Below are 25,713 nucleotides of genomic sequence, written 5' to 3'. Positions count from 1 at the left end.
TTGATAAATATTGCAATGATAAACTCAAAAGAAAGCCTGTGGCATATTATTCACAATCAGTAATCAGATTTTTCTTGTTTGTGTATACAGCTGCACACATACTTAATATAAAGAAATGGCTGAATAACAGTACATCTGTCAAAATATGAAGATGCAACAGTTAATATTTTTACATTACAGCAGGAATATAGTATAGCATCTTGCATCTTAAAATCAATTTTAGAAAGGGCAGCGTCATGCCATAAGAAGAATTATTTCTTACAGACTCTCATGTCTCTTGGGAAGAGTGCCAAGTTATTCATTCTATAGTTAAACAACATCAGAACACTACAGGATGGATTGTGTAGGATGCTTGTACCTACGTATTTGTAAAAATCCTCAGGAATTTCTTTCTCCTCTTACATTTCCTCTTTTAAATGCTTCAAACCCTCTCTCTACTCAAGCACTCAGTAATATGCAAGTTCCTCATAAGTTTCTCCAGCATCTATAATATCATCAGGTGTGGGGTAAATGAATTAGAGCTTGTTCAAAGAAAGCGAATAGCTAGCACTGCAAGCTATGGCTAATTATATTTAATAAATTTCTGCCCTTCACATTTTTTTTTCTCCTTGAATAATACATATGAGATTTGGAAAGTGGAGAACAATTTTAATAGCCCTCAACCAGTTTAAAGGGTTAATGTGACATGCATCAGTATATATGCTACAGTGGCCATTTTTTTGTAATTATTTTGAACTCACTTTACACACAATTGCTACCAAAAGAAAAAAGCACTTCTGGTTTACTGAAATAGGTTTAGGTTCATATAAAACTAATTTGACTGCTTACTCTCAAAGAGTTTCTGCAGCCACAGATTTGGCTGGCTTTAATCAGGTCTCAGATAGACGCTATAATAAAATTCTGTGACTTATCTGGCTTCTCTCATCCTGAGAGACAAAGAATTTTAAGTTTTAGAAGCATTAATTCTGCTCCTTATGCAGCTCAGAGAGGATTTGAAAGGTCTAAACTACACCAAAGGATCAGGACCAACTGATGTTATGTTGTCGTTCTGGAAAGAGTGAAGGAAAACCAAAACAAAATTCAAAAAAACCACCAGTGAATTGAGTCAGTGGGGGAAAGCATGCAGATTTTAATGATCACCAGTTTTAATGATCTAACCAGTTTTCTGGTTTACTATCCAGACCCTCAGTACATGTGCTACTAGGTCTTTCCCTTCCTAAGTATCCCAGAGTGTGGTTACCAAAGCAAAAAGAGATGAAGGCAGAGTGACATAATAAATTGCCCTGCCTCTATAGAAGACATGGTAGATTGTAACACCAAGTAGCATAGCCAATTAATAAACTCCAACACAAGGCAAGGCACTCCAGAAGGAACAATATGGACTGCTCTTTGGCTGCAGCTGGACAATATAAGCAAGCTTCAACAACTAGCTGTTGTCAATAGGGTTATTCAGCTCTCCTCTTGCATGACCTCTGCAGTTAAGCCAGTTCAGAGAGATACGAACAAGGAAAAAACTTTTTTTTTTTTTTTGGCATGTGCCAGTTTTCCATACTTTCAAGTCCTTGAGGTAGCTCACAATGGGTTTATGAGCAGGAAGCAGCAGAGAAGCCAGATTAGAAAAATTCCTCTTGACAGCTCCTAGGCAGCACACCAGTTTACTTCCAGCTGCCATACTGCACCGGGGTGAACTCGCCAGCAACACTCCCAGGGGCCAGGAGTCAGGAGTCAGCTCCCCGCTCTTGCACTGAAGGATAATGCTTTCGCGTCCTGGCTGAAGTCAGGAGGAAGAGGGAGAGCAAGGAAGATCTGAAAGGCATCGGAGCTTGCTATGGATGTTTTTTAAAACCAATTTTTAAAGGAAGTTCAGTGCCATTTGCTAGAATTATCTCCTGCATAGGCTTGCTTACACATTAGCTTCAATCTGAACTGCAAACATGGCAGGGGAAAAAGTATTAGTACATAGAGAAATAGAATAAACAATGACAATATAATAATGGAATTATACAAGTCAACACTAGAAAACATTGAGAAGGTCCAGGGATAGGCAATGAAAATGATTAGAGGCATGGAAGAAGGCTTTAAAGACTAGGAATATGTAGTTTCCATAAGAGATGAATACACAAGATCTGATATAATAAAGCTAAGCAGAACAATAAATTGTGCAGAGAAGCTAAGTCAGACATTTCTCACAGAGTAAAGAAGAGATATCAGAAAATTGGAAGGCAAAAACGCAAAATTGAGGGAAGATAGTATTTTTGCACAGTGCATGACTGACTTGGGGAGTTTGCTACTGGAGAAACTTGCAGCCAAGAGCTTAGTAGGACTCAGAGAGGATTAGATGTTTAAATAAATAAATAGCAAGACAGTATTGGATGTCTAGCTGAGCTTAAATAAATAAATTTAAGGATGACATAAATCCTCGGACTTCAGTCAGCTGCTTACTGACAAGGGTAAGGCATACTTTTAGTTCTATTTTAATTATTTTGAATTAGCAATGCATTATGATAGTGCACGTTTTTAGACATTTCTCTTTGCCATTATATTTAATGTGAAAATTTCTATCTTGGATTCTTCGCACTTATGAGAGTCCCAGTATTTCAGGCTACTTTGCTTTTATTCATTTAAATCATGTTTATGAAATGCTGGAGCCCTAGAGTACAAAAGCAGGATGAGAAATAACTGAATTCACAGGGTCGCACGCAGCTTGTAACAGACATTATCCAGTCAGTTCCACAAGGGGACCCCCTTCCCCAGCCTCCTTTGCCTACCACAAAACACAGGCAACTCAATCCTAAGCCAAAAATGAGATTTTTAACACTAAAAGCCAAAATGTCAGAAACAACACTATACAGAAGAAAACAAAGGTTTCATCTATATTTTATGTTCATGTGCAAATTACCAATTAAAAGAACTACTTGAAACAGCTCAACCCCACAATAAAAATGACAATAAGATCCCAGTGGTCCTAGCAGAAAAGCCTCATCCCAAATACATATCTGGCAAGATATTACCCCATAAGAAAACAAATGTATAAGAAGTGCATACATTCTTGCCTGTTTCTTAATTGTGAAAGCTCATAATACAGCATTATTCTCCCATGTCAATTTTGCAGTCATCACTTCCAGCCTATGAAAGTACTCTGCGTCCTTGTTTTCCAGTTTATCATTATACAGAGTGACCAAAACACAGTGGGATGTGTATGGATTTTTTTTTCTCCCCAAAATAAAAATCAAGATTAAAAAAACCCTAATTTTTACACAGAAATCATCATAACTGATGCTTACAATGCTTATTCCCATCTGTCCGCATTCCAGAGTAAGATTAGCTTTCACCCAGAAAAGAGAAAAAAACAATGAACCTGTATAGATTTCCTTTATGACAAAGTATAATTATAAAATCATTACAGTCAAGGGAAAGAAGTAATTCACTAATATTTCTTTAGAGGTAACATCTTGTGTGCCCTGAAAAAAATAAGATTTCTTACTAAAATTTTAATAAGCCCTTGGGTTTTCTCTGAAATATTTAAGAATAGCTGGTAAGAAAACAATTGGAAAAGAACAGATGTTAAAACCTATGAATAGATACACTTCCATATTTTAAAATAAAAACATCTTATACTAACTGTGATTGCACATTAGACAAAAAAAGAAACAAGACGTCTGCTCCTACTTTTATTACAAAGTACAGGAGGAGCAAACAATGTACTGTTTAACTAGATGTTCCACACTGGAAAATGTCAAGTGCTATTAAAAAAAATAAAATCATTCATGTAATTTGTTTTCAATCTTTCTAAAAAAATATATATATATATTATTTTTGGCTTTACTTAGAATGTTTTATGTATAGTACATACAGGAAAATTTACTTTGACTACTGGCTGCAGTTGTGTATATACTTTGAAGTTTTGATAGTTCTGGTAGCTATGACCATGTCACATGCTAGACTTGATATGTATGAAGCAATGCAGCACGTAAATATAATTTTCCTTACTAGCTATCAGTGGTGCCAAACTTCTGTTAAAAATCTCTGTAAATTGAAGAGCAACTCCTTGAAGATTTTATTTATTTATATTACCATTTCATAATAGCAATGAGACGCCCCAGGTAATGAATTCATAAAAGATTACTGTACCACTCAGGTAGTTAAAGTAACACACCCTTCAGCTCATTCCCAACAATGCCTCTGACATCAGGACTATATTTCAAAGGGATTAATGCCTGTTGTGCCTTATTGTTTAACTATACATTGACTACGGAGAACGTAAATACATAATATAATAGTGGAATACTCAAAATTCTTTTTGATCATACAGCTCAATGGGTAACTACCACTTCCAGAAGACTGTTATTTAGAATTTATTGAATTTATTTAAATATCTTTAGTACCTGGCTACTGAACGCCTTGTAAGAAATGCTGCCATTACTTCTAAACTAACAGCGTGTCCAAGGCACAGTCTTTGAGGTGGGAGGCAGGTTCCTTATTTCCTATCTGCTGCAAGAGAGAACTCAAATCTCAGTTCTCCCAATCCCTGCGTGTTTGTCTGTGGTAAAAGCTGAAGGGTCACAGCAGCATGCAGGTGCCAGTCCGGGTACGTGAAGGCATGCTTAACAGCAAAGCAAGACCACTGCTGGTGGCATAGCATCACATAGCACATTACATAACCCTGGCCAACAGCTCTGCCCGGTCACGATGTTGCGCTCGACAAACAACAGTCTTATCTCCACAGTGGCACCAGTCAGATAAAACCATCGTTTTCTAGCCAAACTGCTGGAAATCTCCCTGAATCTAGTGATGTGAATTTGACACTAGTTAGCTTACAAGCAGCAACTTTAGTAGTTCAATATACACCAAGTTTAATACAGGTGATTATCTAGAGTTTTCTAACTGATCATTTAAAAAAACAAAGCCCTCACCTCACTTGTTGCACAATTACAAATTTGCCTAGAGGTTGTAGGACAAGCCGTTTTTAAAGCAATTTAAACTGAAACAAAAGGAAACTTAGTTTAAATCTAATTTTTATCACTAACTTCCACTACCAAATTATCCCAAGGAATTTCTTAAACATATACAAACATACCTATGCAATTGTTTAAATCATCTTTACCTGACTGACTTCATTTTACAACAGAGCATTAAGGAAATGCAGGTACCTAAACATAGGCATCTAGTGCTATCTCAGATGCCTGAGGGCATCCCGCCACGGCTTTCAACTGCTACTAAAGCCGGCATTAAGTTGTCTGTCACACCTCCTAGCCCTGACAGATGTCTTGGGTGCCCAAAGCATCTAAAACAGCATTAGGCATTTATGTTTAGGCTTCCGAATCTTTTCCCTGGTGCCTAGAGAAAGTGCAAATGAGGAGCAGAATTAGTGTCCTGGAGTCTGTCATTTATCTCAAACACGGGCACTACAGAAGCGGCGGAAGTGTGAAATCTTTACATTGTCTCACTAACGTATGTTCCCACTCCGTTCCCAGCAGATCAATCTGTGGCAAAATATACAGTATGATGTGCATTATTATAGGCAAAACCTATTGCAATGAGGAAAGCTAGTACAGATTTTTATGAGGGTAAATAGCATCTCACTTCCAAAAAAAACCAAATTGGATTTACATGAGACAGAAGGATGAAATGCCCACCTTCAATCACAATTCAAGTGGAATCACTCTCTTGCTCGTTCCGCTTGCAATTTATTTGTGGCGCAGCATGAGGAAAAAAAGATTCCCCCCCCCCCCGCATTTCTTAAATATTGGTGCTCTCTGCAATATAACACCATGCTGACACCTCTATCTAGACAATCCATAAAGAAGAATCAAAAACAAGGTCATGACAAAAAGTCTGAAGATGCACTGTCCTAAATGTGCTCTCATCTCAGCCAGATGAAATCAATCAATTAGCTCATAATATAATAGTAAATAATCTTGTTGCCATCTATAGAGACTTCAGGCATAGGAAGGGGCTTTTTATAACATACTATTCATTCTTCCTGGGTTCTTACTTTGAAACTTACTTTCTGGGGAGTTTAATATTCAGATTTGAACAGTCTTCTAAGTGTTGTCCCAAACAAAGCCCATAACGTGGAAACAAATTATCTGTATGTAGGAAGAACAAGTATTCAAGAAATGCAAATTGCACAAGCTTTCTTTGGAACACAGAGTAAAAAAAAAAAAAAAAAAAAAAAAAAAAAAAGGAATTTTTAGCCATATGCAGGAAAGACCAGCTTCAATGGAGACTGTGCAATAGCCTTTTAGGCTGCCTTCTCCTCCCAATTCCTTCCTCCATTCCCTGCCCCAGAACACTCATCCAGTCAATTGTAGCAGAGCTTACTACCACAGCATCTCATGCCTCTCATTTTTTTTCCATCTGTAGGTCAAGGGATTTCTGTGTCATTTTCTAAGCTAGGTTTAAGCCATTGTTAAAAAAACCCCAAACAACCAAACAAAAAACCCCAACCCCAACACACAACAAAAAACCCAAACAAACAAAAAAAAATCAAACCCCCACAAAAAAAGGCTTTTTGAAAATCTCCAGTTAGCCATAGCTCCTATGGCTTTATTTCAAAGTCTTAAAAATGTGCCCCTCTCACACATTTACTTCTGTAGACTTATATTATAGCATTTTGCCATAAATGTTCTTAATAACAATATCTTTTGACAAAATTAAAGCTATCATGGTTCTATACCAGTCATAGAAAACACCCAAAGGAATTCTGCAGAAAGGAAAATATTTTTAAATGACAACAGAAATGATTGCTTACCTCAGACACTTTCTTGGTCACAGGAATTTTCTCCAAGGCAGTACAATAAATTGTACTTCAAATTGTTTATGAACAATTGACATTAATCTACTGTTTGGCAAGCAGTTAATTAAGCCCTATAATGAAACACTCAAAACCAACTCATTCAATCCCTGAATCCCCACAAGAAGTTGTACAGCTCCATTTTCCTGTTTTGGTTTTACAGTTATTTCCAGGTATAAAAATATTTGGTATAATATCAATACCACTTTAAGAACTTGGCATATACACTCACTACTACTAGTAGCCAGTTAAGCAAGTAATTTATTTCAAAGAAACAAGCTAATTTAGACATTTAACAACTTGAGGAAAACTGAACGTGTCTGTAACGGAAGGGCAAATACCAAGTTACTGGGAAATGTGCAGTGGTTAAAAGTTATTTTGGACCTAGCCCTCAGTCTTACCCACAAAGATGTTACATGTCCGATTAACCCCCCAGCACCCCATTGGCTCTGCACAGCCAGCCCACCCAGGGGAGAATATGAAGCAGCCACTGAGAGCCACCAGCTCACCTCTTATGCTACTACCAGTTTCCAAGCCATGGAAGGCAATGGTCATAGAGTCTCTTGCCTTGCAAAGGTACTATGTTTCAAAGGCAAGAGGAGAAAAATCAATACTGTGTATGAGAAAGCAAAAAAATAGAATTTGTTTTCAACAACAAAACTTGAATGACTGCAAGGTCATCAACTAGCTAGGAAAGGAAATTCACCCACCATTTCGCCATGATACACCACTCTCCTTTACAAAGCAAATACAAAATTTGAAGTTCTTCCTGTCCATGTCATGTCATAAAATCAATAGGTTAAAAGAACATCCAGAAAAACAAACCAACTCTGGTTACCTAGAACATAAGACTTCAAAACGCTTCTAAGTAATTTCCCTAATTATTGTCTACATAATCACATGTTCCACTGCTGAAGATGGAGGGAAAGTGCACTTTTCCCTTTAGACCACCTGCTTGAACTTAACTAAGCTGATTATTGTTATTGTGTTTATATTGCAGCAGCACCTAAGATGAAAGATGCATATAATCCATTAAGGCTGATAATCTGTTTAATAGTCATTTTATGGTTTATTTGGAACAAGCTGATGTTAGCACAACAAATGAAATCTCTTGAATGCTCTCTACATAAACAACAAGACAGACTGAAGACGACTTCAAGTTGATTTAGGATTTTTTGTTTCTTTGGTCTTGTTCCTCTCCCTATGAGTACGTGTCCAAGATGCACATACTATGACACACTGCAGCTTTTTTTTTTTTTTAAAGTTGCTTATGAATCACAAAAAATACCCAATAACTAGAGAAAAACATAGAAGACCCTCAGTCTGGGGTTCACTAACAGGGACCTGAGTGTGCGCACACACAATTTCTGGTTGTGTTTTCAAGTGACTGTATTACAAATACTTTGTTTGTTGGAGATAATCCTGATTTATGTAGCCATGACCTGCGATCAAGATGGTCTAATGACTTTCTTATGCTTATTTTAGACATATGCAACTCCCTCATCTAAACAGATAAACACACAAAAAAAAGATATCGAATAAAACAGTAGTTCCTTTTATTACACATATAATATTACTATTAAAGCTTTGTTTTTCTTACCTTCTCCCTCCCCCACAAAGTATCAGAAATCTTCAGCAAAATGTCTTTTTACTACCCATTTCCACTTTCCACAAAACTTTCACTTTTACAACGTGATTATCTTCAGGGGAAAAAAAGCTCAACTTTTTCTAAACTGAAAACAGAGGGTTTTTTTGTTGGGATATTCTTTGGGTTTGGTGGGGAGGGTTTTTTTTGCTTGTTTGTTTGTGTCTTTGGTTTTGTGGTTTTTCAGTTTTTGAGGTTTGTTTTTTTTTTTTTTTGAAAGAATCAATGTTTGCATTGAACTGCTGAAAAGCAGTTCAGACAGACTGTCAGCCTACCAGTCCTGCTGCAATCATAACATTGTTCAAGCTCTATCACATTGAAAAATTATGAAGTCCTGGTTTAAACCACCTCTGCTCTCCAACAGCACCTGCAGAAATGCAGGAGTGTTTCGTCAGCCGGGGTCAGATCCCATGGCACACAACTTGGGAAGAGGACAGAGCACAGCAAATCAAAGTGCCCCTTAAGGAACACATACTCAAGCACCAAGCCCCAGAACATTTGAACCTTCCAACGTGGATAGTGCGATACTGACTTGAGAAAACTGCTCACATAAGCTGATCTCCATCCACTTAAGGTTCCTAAATCAAAATCACCACTTTAAATGTCAGAATGAAACTTGAAAGCACCAAGGGGAGACTAAGAAGTGATAGAGACGCCTAGCATCCAACTGACATAATTTTGCAAGTTTTCCATGCAGGTTTTCACTTTTTTTGCACATCTTTCACCAACAGAGGCTTAAAAGATACACTCATAGTATATGCGTATGATCAGAACAGTAAAGAACACTACACAACCAGACTTTAATAGCAACCTCACAGTGTAAATATGAATGGAAGTTAGAGCTCTTGATAAAAGCAAAGTTCGCTTTCATCATCCATGTTTCCCCTAGATTTACGAGAATCACCTCCACACATGTAAATTAAACATCATCCCCATTCAACACATACTGAGCTAGATATCGGTATTCATTAATATGAATAATTCATAGTAAAAGACACAGGGATTTTGAAATCTCATTTTCACACAATGACTTAAATTCTGTACTACACACCAACTTTACATTAAACGTGCTGTTTAGTAAGTAACTGGCATCACCAGCATTGCAAATTTTTGTAGCTTTCTGGAATTATCTAAGGTAAGAAACAGCTGACCAGCTTTACCATTACCTTTTATAGTCTGTATAAGGGTAATAAATTCAGAAAATAGTGCGCCTATCTCTACTTAGAATCTAATTCTTAAAACACTGATCTGGTATAATATAATATTTTGCTGTAAATAACATGTATAACTTCAGTTTTGGTTGTTTGGGGTTTTTGTGTTGGGGTGTGGGGTTTTTTGAGGGTTGGGGTGGGTGGGTGCGTCCACATCAAGAGGACAATATGAAATAGGAAAACTGTAATGAATTAAAAACCAGACAGCTGAAGAAAGAAAATTAAGTGAACCATTACAGATTTTACACTCCTTTATTAAACCTTTTTTTCCCTTTTATTTCAGGGGATATAAAATTCCCAACAGCTGTTTTATGCGACACAGGAAGCTGCTTTTAAACAATATATACTTTTTTTTATTGCCTAGCCAACTCTTCCAGCTTTCAGATTGGCTCTTCATACCACCAAAATCCTAAGATTGATGATAAAGAACTGACAGTAGAGGAGTTAGTAACAGTAACTTGAAGTGTACATTTTCAACCAGGATAGATACAGTTAAGAGGAAGACTTCGTTGTAAAGAAAAATAATGTGCATAATTCAACAGCTATGCCATTCCACACACATATAATTAACAAGTCTTCAGCTCATTAGCAGGCTGTATAAAATACATATAATATGCTGTGCAAAACTGATTGAGAATAAAAAGCTTATCATGCATTAAAATAAATGATTTAAATTGTTTTGAAAGAGTGGTATCAGTAGCATTTAAGGATGTGATTCCCAAACTTACTCACGGCTCCATCTCTCCTTCAGACTGACACTTTCACCCTCCTGGTTTTCAACAGGTATCTTGCCATGCTAATTCTAGCGTAAGACGTTTGATCAGTGATTGCCGAGATTCTGCTACAAGATGAATAGGACCCTGAGAGATGAATAGGACCAAAGGAGTACAAACGACTGCACCAGATAGCTCTGTGTAAGCACAAATTCCCCAAAGGAAGGATGTACCCATATCACATTGCATGCTTATTTCAGTATCAATGTAGTAAAGGTATTTTTGAGGCACAACACATTTAGCACATATTAGCATCATCGCTTTACGTTTCTATATATCAATTACTAGACTGCACAATTTCAGTGTTCCTTCTTCGGGCATTTGATAAAGGGCAGTGGATTATTGCACCTGATGACACCAGCACTTACTTGAGACCTTGAAACTATTAAAAAGTGTGTCTCAAGGGACACAATAGTTACTCCTGAGCTGTAGTGACACCTCCTGGCAACAGGCCGAGAAGGTCTTTTCCCACATAAAACAATTTTTTTTCTCCAGACAATTCGTGTGGGCTTCAGCCAAAAGGCAACAACCATGGTGCTCTCTCCAGCCTGGCTACAAAGGCACAGTGCCCAGAATACCAAGGAGAATCTTCTGATTTATAAGCACTACTGACATTTTAGAAGTCGAAAGGCTAAGATACAGGAATATCAGCCTCTGAGATCTCTAGATTTATTGTACCACACATTGGCCTTTCTTGAGTGGTTGGAAAAGAAGCTGCAAAAGCTAATCAACTAGCAGCTTAATTCATACCATGAATCCTGCAAAGTGTTTTCTCACTTCTCTGTGAAATCCTGTCTGTTTGCTAAGAGTTTGTATCTTTGCCCTCTGCAGATTCCTGACAAATATTATAAGCATGATTTTGGTAAGAAGAATATAAGTCAGCATAGAAGAAACAATAGCTTAAGACCAGCTATAACTGAAACATAACAGTAAATAAGTAAAACATTTTGCCTTGCTTCGGTTTAGGTAACAAAGCATAAGTTGTAAATTATGTAGAAAGCTAAAGATGACAATTGTTTACATGCATGTTAAAGTACATTCAGTATCACAGTAGAAGTGAAATAAGTCATTTTTGATCTTAGAGGCAGAGGGACACCCATCAACTTTAACAAGCACCCCATATTTCACAGTCCTGCAGAACTGACAACTCACATTTATATTCAAGTGAAAATCAGACAGCAAGCACATTTGATAGTTTAAGTTTAGCTTGCTGAATAAAAACAAATACATGTTCAATGTTTTACACAGCAATCTGTGGATCCCCCCCCCCAACGGTACAACCACTATCCAGCATTTTGAAGAACTTGATTGCTCTCATTATAACATTTCTGTTACATCTTTTGTGCTTCCTTTAACAGTACCATTTTCTTTATACTTACATAAGAATAGAAAGCTGAATTTTTGCCTGTTTTCTTTTATGTCTTTCTCCCCTTGCCCCCCCGCCCCCCAGCTCTTCAGAGAGGTAATTATGACATTTTTAAGTACTTTGCATATGCTGCAAGGCAATCAAGAAAATTCATTTGACAAACTGGATTATAGACTGTCTGCCAGAAAGCAAAGTGGTAACAACATTTTCAACAGTTTCTCAAAGAGTATGTCTGTTAGATGCTTACAGCACACTGAAATAATGCAAAAGAAAAATTCTACTTTTACAGTTTAAATAAAGGAAAATGCCCCATGAAAATGAGGTATTTCCTCTCATCACATACAAAATTAAATTGTAAAACTTTTTTTTTTTTTTTTTAAACAGTCAAAAACCTTAGAAGGTAAATCTCTATTTGGCAATTAATCTTCAGAAACTCCACGGTCACAGATAATGAGCTGAACGACGTATGTGAACATTTCTACAGAGTAAAATGATTACAGAACAGTGTTACTTCTCAGATTGCAGTGCTTTAAGATTTAACTGCATTTTTTCTTCACTCCATCTTATTTTCAAGCAGATGCATACCAATCTCTCTCACTTTCTGCATCTATCCATCAACATATATGTCTCTTCCAATTGTGAGTAACGCAGTCATCTTGAGTTGGATTGCTACCGAAGTCTCTGGTGCCAACATTCTCCCTCTCACCCATGCGTTTGTAGACATGCTAGCTGTATGCCCACAGATGTAATTGCTTTACAGTATATAGCTCCAACCTCAAAGACGCTCACAGGTATACTGCGTACAGAACTTTTGTGGGAATTCTTGAACTACTCTGTATGCAGGAGATCTAGTAGCAGAGCACTCTGCTTGTTTTTCTTACTTAACTGGCTTTTGTATCAATGCAGTGCTGCACAGTGCAAGCGCAGGCACATCCTAACAGTCCTTGGGATGTGCGCACAGAAAAAAAAAAAACATTCCAGACTACTCGTGATGTGTCAAAGGCAGGATGGGAGCTGTGTGCCTACCTAAGGCTGCCCAACACTTCCTATTACAGGATGTCATTGTAAGTACAGCTAAGTGTGGTTTTGCACAAGTGTCACTGTGCTGACATTTTACACAGGGGAAAGAAAAAGCTTTTTCTTATGCCTTTTCAATAAAATGCTTCATCAAAATTTCAATTTGCTATATATATAGTTTGTTAAGAGAAAATGGGAATGCTTTAACATGGACAAACCATGTTTTCCTGAGAAAATCTGAAGGCTTTCCTGCCTTGGTGGAAAGACTTGACATTTGATTGAAACAATAACATTTCTAACATGTCCAAATGACAAATTCTTCATCTGGAAGAAGAAAAGCTTGTCTACGTTATAAGTGTGCGAAATTTTCTGTAGGGGTTTAGAGTTGAACAGCTGTGTTCTCTGGAAAAATCAGCATGTGTTCAACATATTTTATCTTACATGCTCAGGGACATGGCAAAACTCTCCCCAGATTTTTTTTTTTTTTTAATTTGGTGGCATCAGCACAGCTTTGGCTACCTATGCAATGAGTAGGTAAAGCTTCTATCCTCACAACCTCAAGTAACTTGGAGAAAGAGTGTGGTTTTGTTAGTTTTCAGATGGGAACAAGAGTTGCCTCACTACCAGAATAGAATAGTAGTAAGGATACTACAGAGCAGACAAGTGAGATTGTGTGGGAAGTGAAAGCGAGAGCAATAAAGAAATACTGAGATCAGTGAACCTGTATAGGAGGCAGGGAGGATAGGGAATGTTAAAAGAAATCAGTGACTGGGCACGATGTCTAGAGAAGAAGCCTAGGAATGGAAAGCAAAACTGGGATGATGAAGTTGAGTAGTGGAAAAGTCTGGAATGAGAAACCAGGTCAGATTTGTGGGGCGCTAGGGCAAAGAACGTGAGTGTGGAAAAAAAAAGATGTCCAGTCATCAGAATGAGATTTTTGATGAATGAATTTGAATACTCTTCCAGATCTGAATAGGATCCAAGATTGCTGGGGAAAAATGATAGAATAACAGTAGATCTGGCAAAGTATGTACCATGTTCTGCACTAACTAGTTCAAGGAGAACCAACTATTTTCCTTAACAGTTCCATTAGGTCAGGTGGTACAAACCCACCTGGTGATCCAAAGGTTCAAATGTTGCTCACAGACTAAGGAAGTACACAATCCCTTTACGTCTTTTAACAGCATAGGAAGGTATTAACACAAAGCAACATAAAAGCAATATTTAAAAAATATTGTAGTTATGTATTCACAAGCTGGGAGTGACAAGCCTGCTGGTAGTTACAGCCTACTTACTCTTGTCTAAAGATAAAAACTTGCACAGCAAATCACTTAAGAGAAAAAAGTTTATATACAGTCCCCAACCTTTTTTGGTTTTGATAGTAAAAGCTAAGAAGTTTGCAGTGAATGAGACAGAAGACTGAAGAAAAATTTCACTGATAAATGCAATCGGAAGCTGCTTCAGAGAACTGAGTTTAATCTTGTTTCTACAACAGAAATGCAGAGAATGGCCCTCAATCCAAGCTTAGCAGATGTGACTAATAATTTCATGTTCCTCATTTCTTCAGTAACCAGCACAACAGTGCTTTAATAGTTGTATCTGTTACAAGGTATCAGTAGGAACCCAGGTGGTACTGCTACTCTGAAAAAATCATTGAAAAGCTATGAAGTACAGTAAGAAAATAGATTTGACTATTAAAACTTCTGATCTCCTAGCAGGGTCACAATAATATTCAGTAAATTAGGGTGGCTGGGTGTGTGATGTGCAGACTAGGATGGATATTGGCTAATTCAAGGATCTCTTGATCTGGGCACTTCAATTTTTGTTTTTTTTTTTTTTTAATATCATGGAATTGAAAGATCTAATTGGAGATGTCTAGAAAACATAGGTTCTTGTTTTGAAAAAATTTGGATACTTGACTTTGTGACTACTGTTCAAATCCTGGTATTTTTCACTTTTTATAGAATCATAGAATGGTTTGAATCAGAAGGGACCTTAAAGATCATCTAGTTTGAGCCCCCCTGCTGCGGGCAGGGACACCATTCACTAGACCACGTTGCCCAAAGCCTCATCCAACCTGGTCTTAAACACTTCTAGGGATGGGGCCTCTACAACCTCTCTGGGCAACCTGTTCCAGTACCTCACCACTCTAACAGTAAAGAATTTCTTTCTAACATCTAATCTAAATCAACCCTCCTTCAGCTTAAACCCATTACCCCTTGTCCTGTCACTACACTCCCTGTTAAACAGTCCCTCACCATCTTTCCTGTAGGCCCCCTTGAGGTACCAGTAAGCCGCAATTAGATCTCCCTGGAGCTGCCTTTTCTCCAGGCTGAACAATCTCAACTCTCTCAGCCTGTCCTCGTAGGAGAGGTGCTCCAGCCCTCCGATCAGCTTCGTGGCCCTCCTCTGGACTCGCTCCAACAGCTCCATGTCTCTCCTGTACTGGGGCCCCCAGGGCTGGACACAGTACTCCAGGTGGGGTCTCACAATAGCAGACTAGAGGGGCAGGATCACCTCCCTCGACCATGCCTCTCTTGATGCGGCCCAGGACATGGTTGGCTGCAAGCGCACACTGCCAGCTCATGTTGAGCTTCTCATCAATCAACACCCCCAAGTCCTTCTCCTCAGGGCTGCTTTCAATCCATTCCTCGCCCAGCCTATAGTCATGCTTGGGATTGCACCGACCCACGTGCAGGACCTTGCACTTGGCCTTGTTGAACTTCACGCGGTTCACATGGGCCCACCTCTGAAGCCTGTCAAGGTCCCTCTGGATAGCATCCCTTCCCTCCAGCGTGTTGACCACACCACACAGCTTGGTGTCATCGGCAAACTTGCTGAGGGTACACTCAATCCCACTGTCCATGTCGCTGACAAAGATGTTGAACAGTGCTGGTCCCAGTACTGACCCCTGAGGAATACCACTCGTCACTGCTCTCCACTTGGACATTGAGCCCTTGACCACAACTCTTTGAGTGCGACCATCCAGCCAATTCCTTATCCACTGAGTGGTCCATCCATCGAATCCATGTCTCTCCAATTTAGAGACAAGGATGTCGTGCGGAACAGTGTCAAATGCCTTGCACAAGTCCAGGTAGATGACATCAGTTGCCCTTCCCTTATCCACCAACGCTGTAACCCCATTGTAGAAGGCCATTTATTTTTTAAGAAATAAAAAGGAACTTATCACTTCATTAAACTTTGCACTATAAACCCACATTCTCATGCTAATAGTGTTTGTGTAATTTCTCATTTATAGCTGAAGTGTCCCGTCTTGATCTTTTGCTTTGTGAAATGGTTGGTTTCCCTTCCTTCCAAAGGTGATTTTTCTTCTTAATTTTACAGCCTTAGACAGGTTCATTCATCTGTTCTTTGAATTATGGCAAAGTGAAAAAAGTAATACTTGCTTGAAATGGCAATGCGTAAGTGTGTCTCTCCCACCTCAACCCCAATTCAAAAATGCTGAACTTTACAACCTGACATTTTCAGGTTGGCTATGCCTGACTCAGTACTAGGCAGTTTCATTATATGTGAAGAACTCGCTCTCTTCCTTACCCCACACCAACAAATAAACGTGATTAAAGCATTTTTAAAGTAGATTTTGTAAATTTGGCTGGTATTGGAACTACAATAATATTTGCCATGATGAGCTAGCAAGAAGCTACCATCCATCCATGAAGAAAATGCAGGGATAGACTATTCCTTTCTAGAGCAGCTGCAATAAAACTGAATTCTGTACTCCAGGCTCTCACAAATAGCCTTCTAATACATTTTGTAGACAAAAAAACTAAGCTCAGTAGAAGGAAATAGATCAAGAGAGAATTCTGAGCCTTGGAAGACTAGCAAGGAAGGGGGGTACATGCTGTTAACTCAAGAAGACCGCTTCTTTTTGTTCTAGGAGCAAATAGAATCTATCAGCAGTTTGTCAGCTAAACTTTTAACATGGAAAATTAGGATTGCATATGTCTCTTGGATGATCTGTACAATGGTTCTGCTCTCCCACAAACAGAACGCAAGTCCTTAAGCATCAATTCTGCTGGCTTTCAAGAACATGGATGGATCACCCATTTCCATAGTAACACTACTTGTCAGGATGAACTGTCTTCACGGGGACAACTTCATGTGCAGTGTTAATGGCATGAAAATTCAAGTTCAGAAACGTAATACTAGAGTTACAGATACATGCTACAGCTGGAGAAATAAAATGTGTGCTGTCACATTGTCATGACTAGTTTTGAAGTGGGAGAAAAAGTTGTAGGTGTAAAGAGATCTAAGAGCTAGTGAGGAAACCAAGCAGTTGGAGTAGAAGGAATTGGTTTCTTTGGATAGACTAAGGGAGACAGAAGTGGCGTATCAATGGGAAAGGTAAGGATTAATGAATACAAAATATTTCCGAGAACTGAGGGAAGATGATCAAAACCAGAAGTGACAGAATAAAGAAAGGCAAAAGTTAACTTTGTAAAGGGAATTACAACCTAACAGAACAGGCAGGGTGGCTTCAGTGGAAGCTAACCTCACTGAAAAAGGTCAGAGAGACTGAAAGGTGAGCTCCCATTAGTGAAACAAAGTTAAGAATATGTAATTGAAGTGCTTAAAAATACTACTGCAAAACTGATAGGAACTCCTACTCTGGAAGAAAGGACTCAAAAGCCTCTCTTCCAAGTGAAGATCTTTCCTACTTGAGCTAAAGGAACAGTCCCTTGGCTAATAGCATCATTTGCAGGCCTGCCACAGGAGCAGAACACACTGAGAAATACAATGATTCTTCTTTCCCAAAGAAAGCTTGTCTCAACATCTGAATTGTATGATAAAGTCAAGTGATCTTCAGCTTACAAGGGAAGAAATAGGTGTTTTATACCATCAGAAAAAAGAACTCCCTAGTTCTTTCATAGAATAACATCTATTTCTAGCCCAGAAACACTGCCAGGTATCAGCCTTCAAAAAATACTGAATCTTTCTGTTCTCTTATTTTGATTTATAATTACATTTTGAAGATTTGTCTGGTTTTCTAGACACCATTTACATTAGCTCACAATTAAATCATCCACAACATCACCATAATTTGAGACACAGACATTTCTCCATTAAAATCTTACTCCCTGTGTAACAGGCATCCTTACTGACTGCTTTCTTGCCTGGAAGAGAGATGAGCATTAAGCACTTCCTTCAAGGATCAACAATACTTGATTACTTCAGATCAAACCTAGGACTTGTTTTATGACCTAGAGTTCCTGCAGATGTACACTCTGTTGCAATTCCCACTTCAGTCCCACCGCAATTCATTCAAGGAGAATCACCTGGAGTATCAGGGATAATCAGTGTAGCTGTAGCATGGCATGGACTAACACAGTCATTTACAAAAGGGTCTCCTGCATTTTGAATCCACTCAGGTTTGAGTTAATTTAAAAATATAGTGCCACGGCAGGAATTAATTCTCAAGATAAAGGATTAAGAGACAGTATTTAAAAATAAATTCAAAACAGTTGTAAATAGCAAAGTTCAGTAACAAATTGTCAGTACTTATTCTTGGTGAACAGCAGAGGATATCAGCCTCCTACTCCACCCACATCCCCAAAGGAACCACCTAGTTTTATCCGTACTGACCCAAGCCAATCAGCCTACAGTGCTGGTGGTCAACACAGACAGCAGCAATGAGCTCCATGTCATCTGTCTGCTGACCACGACCATCACCTCTGCCATGCACATGTGGGAACCGAAGAGGAGGTAAAATGAAACTGAATTCCAAAGACCCACATGTTTCAGAGAAATTCATCTTTGGAAAGTGACAGCCCACAGTATGCAGTGCCAGGAATAGTCATGAACTGAAGCATTCAAAAGTTGTAAATAGGCTTGGGCCTATAAATACAGCCCACTTCCACTGGCTCATTCCAGAGCCCACAGGGAATGAAACAGCATTAGAAGAACAGTAACTTTGTTACAAATATCATATTTAAGAAACAGTGAATTGTTAAAGTAAACATTTAGATAAAAAACACAGACCAAGAAATATTTATTTTTTTGCATCTTGACATGTTAAGATAAGCAATATTTATACAAGATGTCCGTTAAAATTAGCACATTGCTCTTTTTGACCTCTGAAAATTTCGGCTATCTTCTTTCTCAGACATTTGGTAAGCCTGAATTTCCACAGCAGATTATATACCCTTAACTCTTCCAAGATCCCACAAACACTGCTCCCAGCCCTCTCCTGTAGCTTTCCCACACTTCCCAAGAGAAAGTTCCATAACCTGAACACACTGAAGTATTTAAACATAAATTTACAAGATAGAAATAGACGAACAAAAGATTTTGAGCTAGCAGAGAATTAATTTCAGAATGACAGTTTTTTATTTATTTCTGTTTTTACAGTCAAACCATAATCAGAAAACATGAGAGTATCAGTGTACAAATAACTCTCTATTTTGGGGTCCTGAGAAGTTTCAGCAATTGCTGTAGCATAATGAATGTTTGTAATTCATTAGATTCTGTTTAAAAATGCAAAGCACGCCACAACATCAATGATGTTCTCTTTATCTTAACAAAAAGACCATTACACTTAATGTTCTTCTGACAGAGCTAGCATGTTTCAAAATATGTATTTCTTTTCTACAGTGAAATGTTTACAATGGTGTGTTTATATTTGAATTTAAATTAACTGTATTAATGTCATATTTCAGGCAAGATGATGCTCTGCTAATTATCCCAAAGAGCTTCAAAATCTTTACAGTATATTCACTGCATTTATATCTTCTCCACAAACTTACTGATCTTGTTTATATAATTTTGCAAATGACAACATGTGTAGGATAACTATCTAAATGAACTAAAAATTGTGTCATGGACAGATCCTACATAGATTTGCAATTTGTAGCTGTCAATCTTCCTACAGCTGCTAGATAACAAAACAACAGTTCTTTTCTTCATGCAGACAAGCAAATTCAATAAGCATTGGTAAGGGTTCTTTTCCAGAAGAAAGAAATCTCTGGTTCTCCACTGTCTATTAAACCTTTCCATACACACATCTTAACTCTTTTTTTTTTTAGGGAAGGAAAAAAGCCACAGAGTAATCCTGTGCATTTTAGCACCATATTTAACCAAATTTGAGTTATGTGAAAAATGGGCTTGCTGATTACTAAATATTTTGGTGAAGAGGAAAAACATAAGGGGGGGGGGGGGGGGGGGGGGGGAGAGGAAGCCAGGATGGAGAAGAGATGTATAGACTTACAACTCACATCATATCGTAATTGGAGAACACACAATGGGAGTAGCTAAAATGATCATTCAAGGCAGCCAATACATTCTTATTTCACCTTCTCAATCAAGACTTGCCTGAAATGGGCCAAGTTATATTAACATTTGAAAGAAAACACAAATTAAACAAAGGGATAAATATTGCACAACTCCTATAAATTCAAAGTTGTGAAATTAATAAGGGCACTGCTTATATAATTATTTTTTTCTTTTCCTTAAGATGAGGGCATAAACTGATCTGTAGTTACAAATACTGTTAAGAAATGGATTAGGGATCAACATCCACAGTGATAAGAAAGAAAAGGAATTCAATCAATAGAAAACCGTTATGGACAGGGCAATAAAAATGGAAAATGAAAACAAATTGCTTCTACAGCAGAGAGGATTAAATGACTATGTTGATGATAGAAAATGCAAACGTTTTATTCCTGCAAAATCTTATATTCCATTTTAAAAATCACTTCAAGATTTCTTCTTTCTTCAAAGAAATTACATATCACTTTCCATAATCACAACACTAGTTCCGTATCATGGATTTTCCCTTTGAAATGAAACTCCGCGTTAGACAGAGGTGTTCACAGAACGCGTTGCTCCAGGGGACTAGAAAACTCTAAGCCTCAGCAGCCTGACGCACTTCGTAAGTGCATCAAAGACCATCAAACAAAAAGCATTCACGGCAGCCAGGTATGTTGGGTCCGCTGAGATTAACATGGAGCATCACTCAATGCACACGAGCTGTTTAGGGTCACGAGTTGTGCCAGTTCTTACATGAGACATATTTTGAATCGTTGCTACCTTGCACAGCTAAAGAAATACTCCTTTGTGGGCGCAGTGAACAACGTGATCGGGACACAGACTTGTAAGAGGAAAGGGTGCTTGCAGGTGCCCGGGTTCAGTGAGTCGCAGTCAGAGAGTATACATTTGCCTCATACCTCACTGATTTACTCTGCTCTAGATGCACATGCTTTATGATAGCAAAGGGGATTCATGAATGCTGCAGAGAGAGAGACCTTTAACAGCATGCCCGCTTATGCTCTGAGGCAACCAAGAGGGGATAACAGCATTTGGAATAAACAAACAAATATTTCCTCAGCCCACCGAGCAGAAAGGGCTGAGCCTCCAGCTGAGGGAATAATTGGAAAGTAGAAACATCTGAGAAGAATTACCAGCAACAGCAGCCCCGGCAGCACCGAGCTCGAAAACGCACGAAGTGCCCGCCGGAGAGACACGTACCACCGGCGGCGGGCGCCGGCCGGACCCGCAGCAGCCCCTCAGCTCGGCTCTCGCGAAAAAAACCCACGGAAACACCCACGAAGACGCTCGCAGCCGCCCCACCTCACCCCCAGCGCCCCCCTCAGCCTCGGGGCGCCGCAAACAATGGGCGGGAGGCGAGACCCGCCCCACGCAGCTCCGCGCAGCGCCCGGCATCTCGGCTCCGCGCCGGGCAGCGGCACCGCGGGGAGGGGCCGGCTGGAGGCAACTCCGTGGGGCCAGGAAGAGGGAGGGAGGAAGGACGGACAGACAGACGGACGGACTTACTCGGGACTGCAGCAGGGGAAAGCACAGCTCCGGGCGCGGCTGGCGACACAGCGAACTCCGCGGCGAGCGGCTGGCGGCCCGCCCCGTGCGGCCGCACTTCACCCCCCCACACACACCCCGCCCCGCCGCCCCGCCCCGCACCTGCTCCCGCCCCCGCCCCGCGCGCCCCATTGTCCGCCGGGCGGCCCCGCCCGCCCCGCGCACCTGCCCGCCCGCCGCGTGCCGCCTCAGGGCCTCCCACCGCCCCCGCCCCACTCCCTGATCGGGGGGGTTCAGCCTGTTTATTTTCGCTCCCTCAGCCCCGCTCTCCTCCGTGCCCCCTCTCCTTGTTCTCCTTCCTCCTGTCCCCCCGCCTTTGTCCCTTGCGCCACCACCCTCCCCTCCCCGGCTGTAACGCAGTCCCGCTCCTCCGGTGGTTGCTCGCCCGGGGCTGGGGGGCAGCGGCCGTAACGGGCCGCCCTTGACGGGCTGCTCGGCCGCGTCTCGGGGAATACGGCAGCCGCCCGAGCCAGCTCCCGCCCCGGCTCCAGCCGACACTGCAAATGCTCTTCAGCAATCAATAAAGAAGTCATTTGGCTTAGCTGCAGAGAAAGGTGTCAAGCAGAGATTTTCCTCTGAAAAGTAAATCGTTTTACTTTTCCTGCTTTGCATCCTGGCGAACTTTCCCGCTACGTGTGAACGTGGGTTGCTTCCCTCGGCTCACCTGGCTCCCGAGGAGTGGCAGGTCCTGTCCAGGCGAGGAACTGCCGGCTGGGAAGTGCCGCTGCTCCTTCTTTAACACCTGCAACAGAGTTAGAGCAGACAAGTCAGGTTCACTCCCAGCAGGGTCCAAGTTCATCAACAAAAGCCCTAGTTTTTGACCTTGGTGCAAAACAGAAATTGGTTTGGTTTGTGTCGTTCCACGTTTTGCAACAATGACTTCTGAGAACACTTTCTTTCTCAGCCAACGTCAGAGATAGTTGGCTTTAAATTTGAGACTAAAATACAAATTTAAGCTCATTTTTTTTTGCAGCTATTTATTAAAATCTCATATTTTGGGAGGTGCAACATAATGCCTAGTCTGAATCTCTTTGTTTTACTATCCTTTTCACTGAAGAAAAAAAAGCAAACAAAAAAGCCACTAAACTGATGATTTGTGTAGTTCTGAGTTCAAAATTTAGACATTCCCTTTGGAAATAAATGGAAGCTAAAGCATATAGAAGAGAAATTATTCTGCAGTTTATCTTCAAGCATAATGTACTAAGGAAATCATCACATCCTTCTCCAGGTACAGGTTCCTCTACAAGTAAGGAAGGGGATTGCTAAGGAGGAAAGTGATACTTGTGTAGGAATGAGGATGCTAACATACACTATTTTTTTTTCTGCTGGAAGTCCTCTGGTGGCAACCGTGTTTCTCAGATTCTGCAACAGCAGCTTGCTTTCCAGCCATAAGCCGGGAGGCTGACTTTCCAATATCTCCTGCAAAATCTTCTCTCCTTCCTTTTACCTCAGTGGCCCGTGCCAGTGCAGCACTGCAGCCTTTGTCATTTGCTGTTCTGCTGAGCTCTGCCTGCCAGCCCAGAGCCCACCTGAGGGACAGTCTTTTCCACAGCCCTTCTCACTCTGTGCGGGCACTCTCTCCTGTAAAAACACGTGTGCTGGTTTGGTCTGTCACTATGTTATTACTTGTGGTGGGGGACTTCCCTCAGCATTGTTGCTGCTTTAATTTTTCTTGGTGGCTTCTTCCAAGTTTCCAAACCCCATTTCTTCCTACTCTTCCTGTTCTTTGGTTTTGGGAATGGACTCACTGTTGGCCACTGCCTTGCAACTGCATTTCATTTCTTCGTCATTGCTATCATGAACCAGACCCAGCTAGAAGGATTGTGCTTGATATAGTGGCAGCACTTCGTGTGGGTGCTGTGGCTGGCTGGAGCCCTGCTCGCTCATGCACACACCTGGCACCTCTCCCTCCTCGATGCTGGCTTTGCTTACCAGGCTCAGCTGCCCTGTGTAGCCTTCCTCTTCCTCCTCTGGGCTGTGCTGGGTTTACAGGTCCAGGTTTTGCTAGCGGGGGGCTGCAGGGGCAGCCTCTGTGAGGGGAGGGAGAGGGTGAGGCTGCTCCTGCCAGACACAGCTGGCTCCCCATCATCCCCAGCTGAGCCCATCAGAGAAGCTCGGAGTGGGGAGAGGAGGTAGAAGAGTTGGGGGTGAGGCACTGAAGTGAGCTGGAGGGTGGGGGATGGAAGTATTTTTGGCCTTGCTTCTCACTATCCAACTCTATTTTTAATTGACAATAAATTAAACTAATTTTCCCCAAATAAGTCTGTTTTGCCCATGACAGTATTTTGTAAGTTATTTCCCTGTCTTTCTCTTGACCCACAAGATTTTCCATCTTATTTTCTTCCTTGTCGTGTTGAAGAGGGGAGTGGGAGAGCGGCTGGGTGGATGGCTGGCTGCCAGACAAGGTCAACCCACCACAGGGGCTACAGTCATCGGAGAGGAAACTGAATCCTGTTTGGAGCACATCACTTTCAGCACAGGCTGCGTTAGAAACTTCTCTGTGTTGTGATGGTCCCATACTGCCAGAGAGGACCCTTTTCTCTGTTCTGCCATCACCACCCGTCTCTTGGCTGCCATTCCCACTGACTCTGCAGAAGGCATGGAGGGTACCGAGGGTATCTTTGGCTGAAGTTCCCATTTGGCAGCAAATCATTCACATTTGGCTGCAGTGTAATGTTGTCTGAGCAGGGCATTTCACTAGACTGTAGCACCTTCAGTTTTCTGATTACAATTCTTGTCTGAATGTACTGGAGGGAGGTCAGCTTGTGTATTTGTATCCTATAGTTCCCTTTGCAGAAATACACCGTGACCGCATGGGGCGGAAATCTCTTTTTACTGTCAATCACTATACTCTTTGCACTTCCCTTACTGTCCCATAAACGATCTGAATTAAACATTCATTACTGGAAAACAGAATGCTCCCCCCTCTCTTGCTGCTGCTGCTTGAGAATATCTCTGTTTCAAGTTGTGAGCATGTGTCTGTCTTGTAATATCAGTGATTAAATTGCCTGGAATTTATGCTTAGTTCCCTTTAAACAAAATTGTAGATAAAAGCTGGCTGAATAATTTTTTTTTCCATGCACTAAATTCAACAAAGATGCAATTTCATTTAGTACCCTCAAATAGTTACAAATTTGGATTAGCTTTGCTGAATAGTTTTTTTGGGTATTTTCAGGATAAGATTTACAAATGGGCCAGAGTTATTTTCATCACTCTTTCTTCTTTTAATATCTTAAAGGCAAGGTAAATTTTGAAGCATGTAGAAGATCCAGGTCTAGTTCTGTTCTCTACCTGAGTGAATTTGAATTCTCATTGTTGAACTACTAAGTTGTAAGCTATTTGGGGGTGTAAGAAGAGGAAAGAGAAGATTATTTTCCTGCCAATACTATTTCAGTATGTACAAATAACATTAACTGGAGCAGCAATTAGATCAGAGTCTTCTTTCAGGTGAGAACCAGGAGACTGGAGTGCTGCTCATACTTCTCATCCAGCGTTTATTTCCACATGGAGTTCAACAGGGCTCCGTCACAGGAAGCTGGAGGAGCCCTGCTTTGCAGCCTCGTGGATGACACTTGCCCTGGATACAGAAATGTGGATGTAAATCACTGACAAGAAAATGAATTGAGCCCAGAGTGTTAAGGTGCTTTTAACTCTTGTGGTGATACTTTTCCTGGTACGTTTCTTAGGATTTGGAGGAAAAAGAAATCGACTGCCCATAGTAGGGAAACTTATCATCAGGTTTTCTTCACTCAGCCTTGTGTTCTTTCTTTTCTTAGTTAGAAGTCACTGTAACTTGATGCACTGCATAACTTTTTCCTTGCCCTTTCCATTTCCTAAAATAAAACTATTATCTGCTCTGATCTTAACATCTGCAAAACATCTCTATCAGTTTATACTAAGTTTAGTGTAAACTAGAGTGCTTCCTGGAAGCATCCATAGTTACTCATTTTTGGAGGTACTTACCACAGGATGAAGAAACGTTCATCAGGTGACAGGGGAGCTTGTATAATTTAACACAAAATGGTCACTCCTGAATGTTAGCAAAGCAGGAAAGAGCCCCTCCCAGGCTGTTCATG

The 25,713-nt window shown here is 40.3% G+C and overlaps 1 protein-coding gene across 2 annotated transcripts in view; it reads right to left on the bottom strand.

The window, feature by feature from the left end:
* The window catches only part of SEMA6D (semaphorin 6D), a 224,049-nt gene extending 202,368 nt beyond the window's left edge, over window positions 1–21,681 (bottom strand). For both annotated transcript variants that reach the window (XM_075764187.1, XM_075764192.1), the window contains exon 1: window positions 21,599–21,681. The gene's annotated coding sequence lies outside the window, so the exon portion shown is untranslated. The remainder of the gene's footprint in view (window positions 1–21,598) is intronic.
* Between the last annotated feature and the right edge of the window lie 4,032 nt (window positions 21,682–25,713).

This window comes from Balearica regulorum, chromosome 12, assembly GCF_011004875.1.
Source record: "Balearica regulorum gibbericeps isolate bBalReg1 chromosome 12, bBalReg1.pri, whole genome shotgun sequence".
NCBI classification, from domain to species: domain Eukaryota; kingdom Metazoa; phylum Chordata; class Aves; order Gruiformes; family Gruidae; genus Balearica; species Balearica regulorum.
Note: the sequence above shows the minus strand (reverse complement) of the source record. Positions and strands in the feature narration are given on the sequence as shown.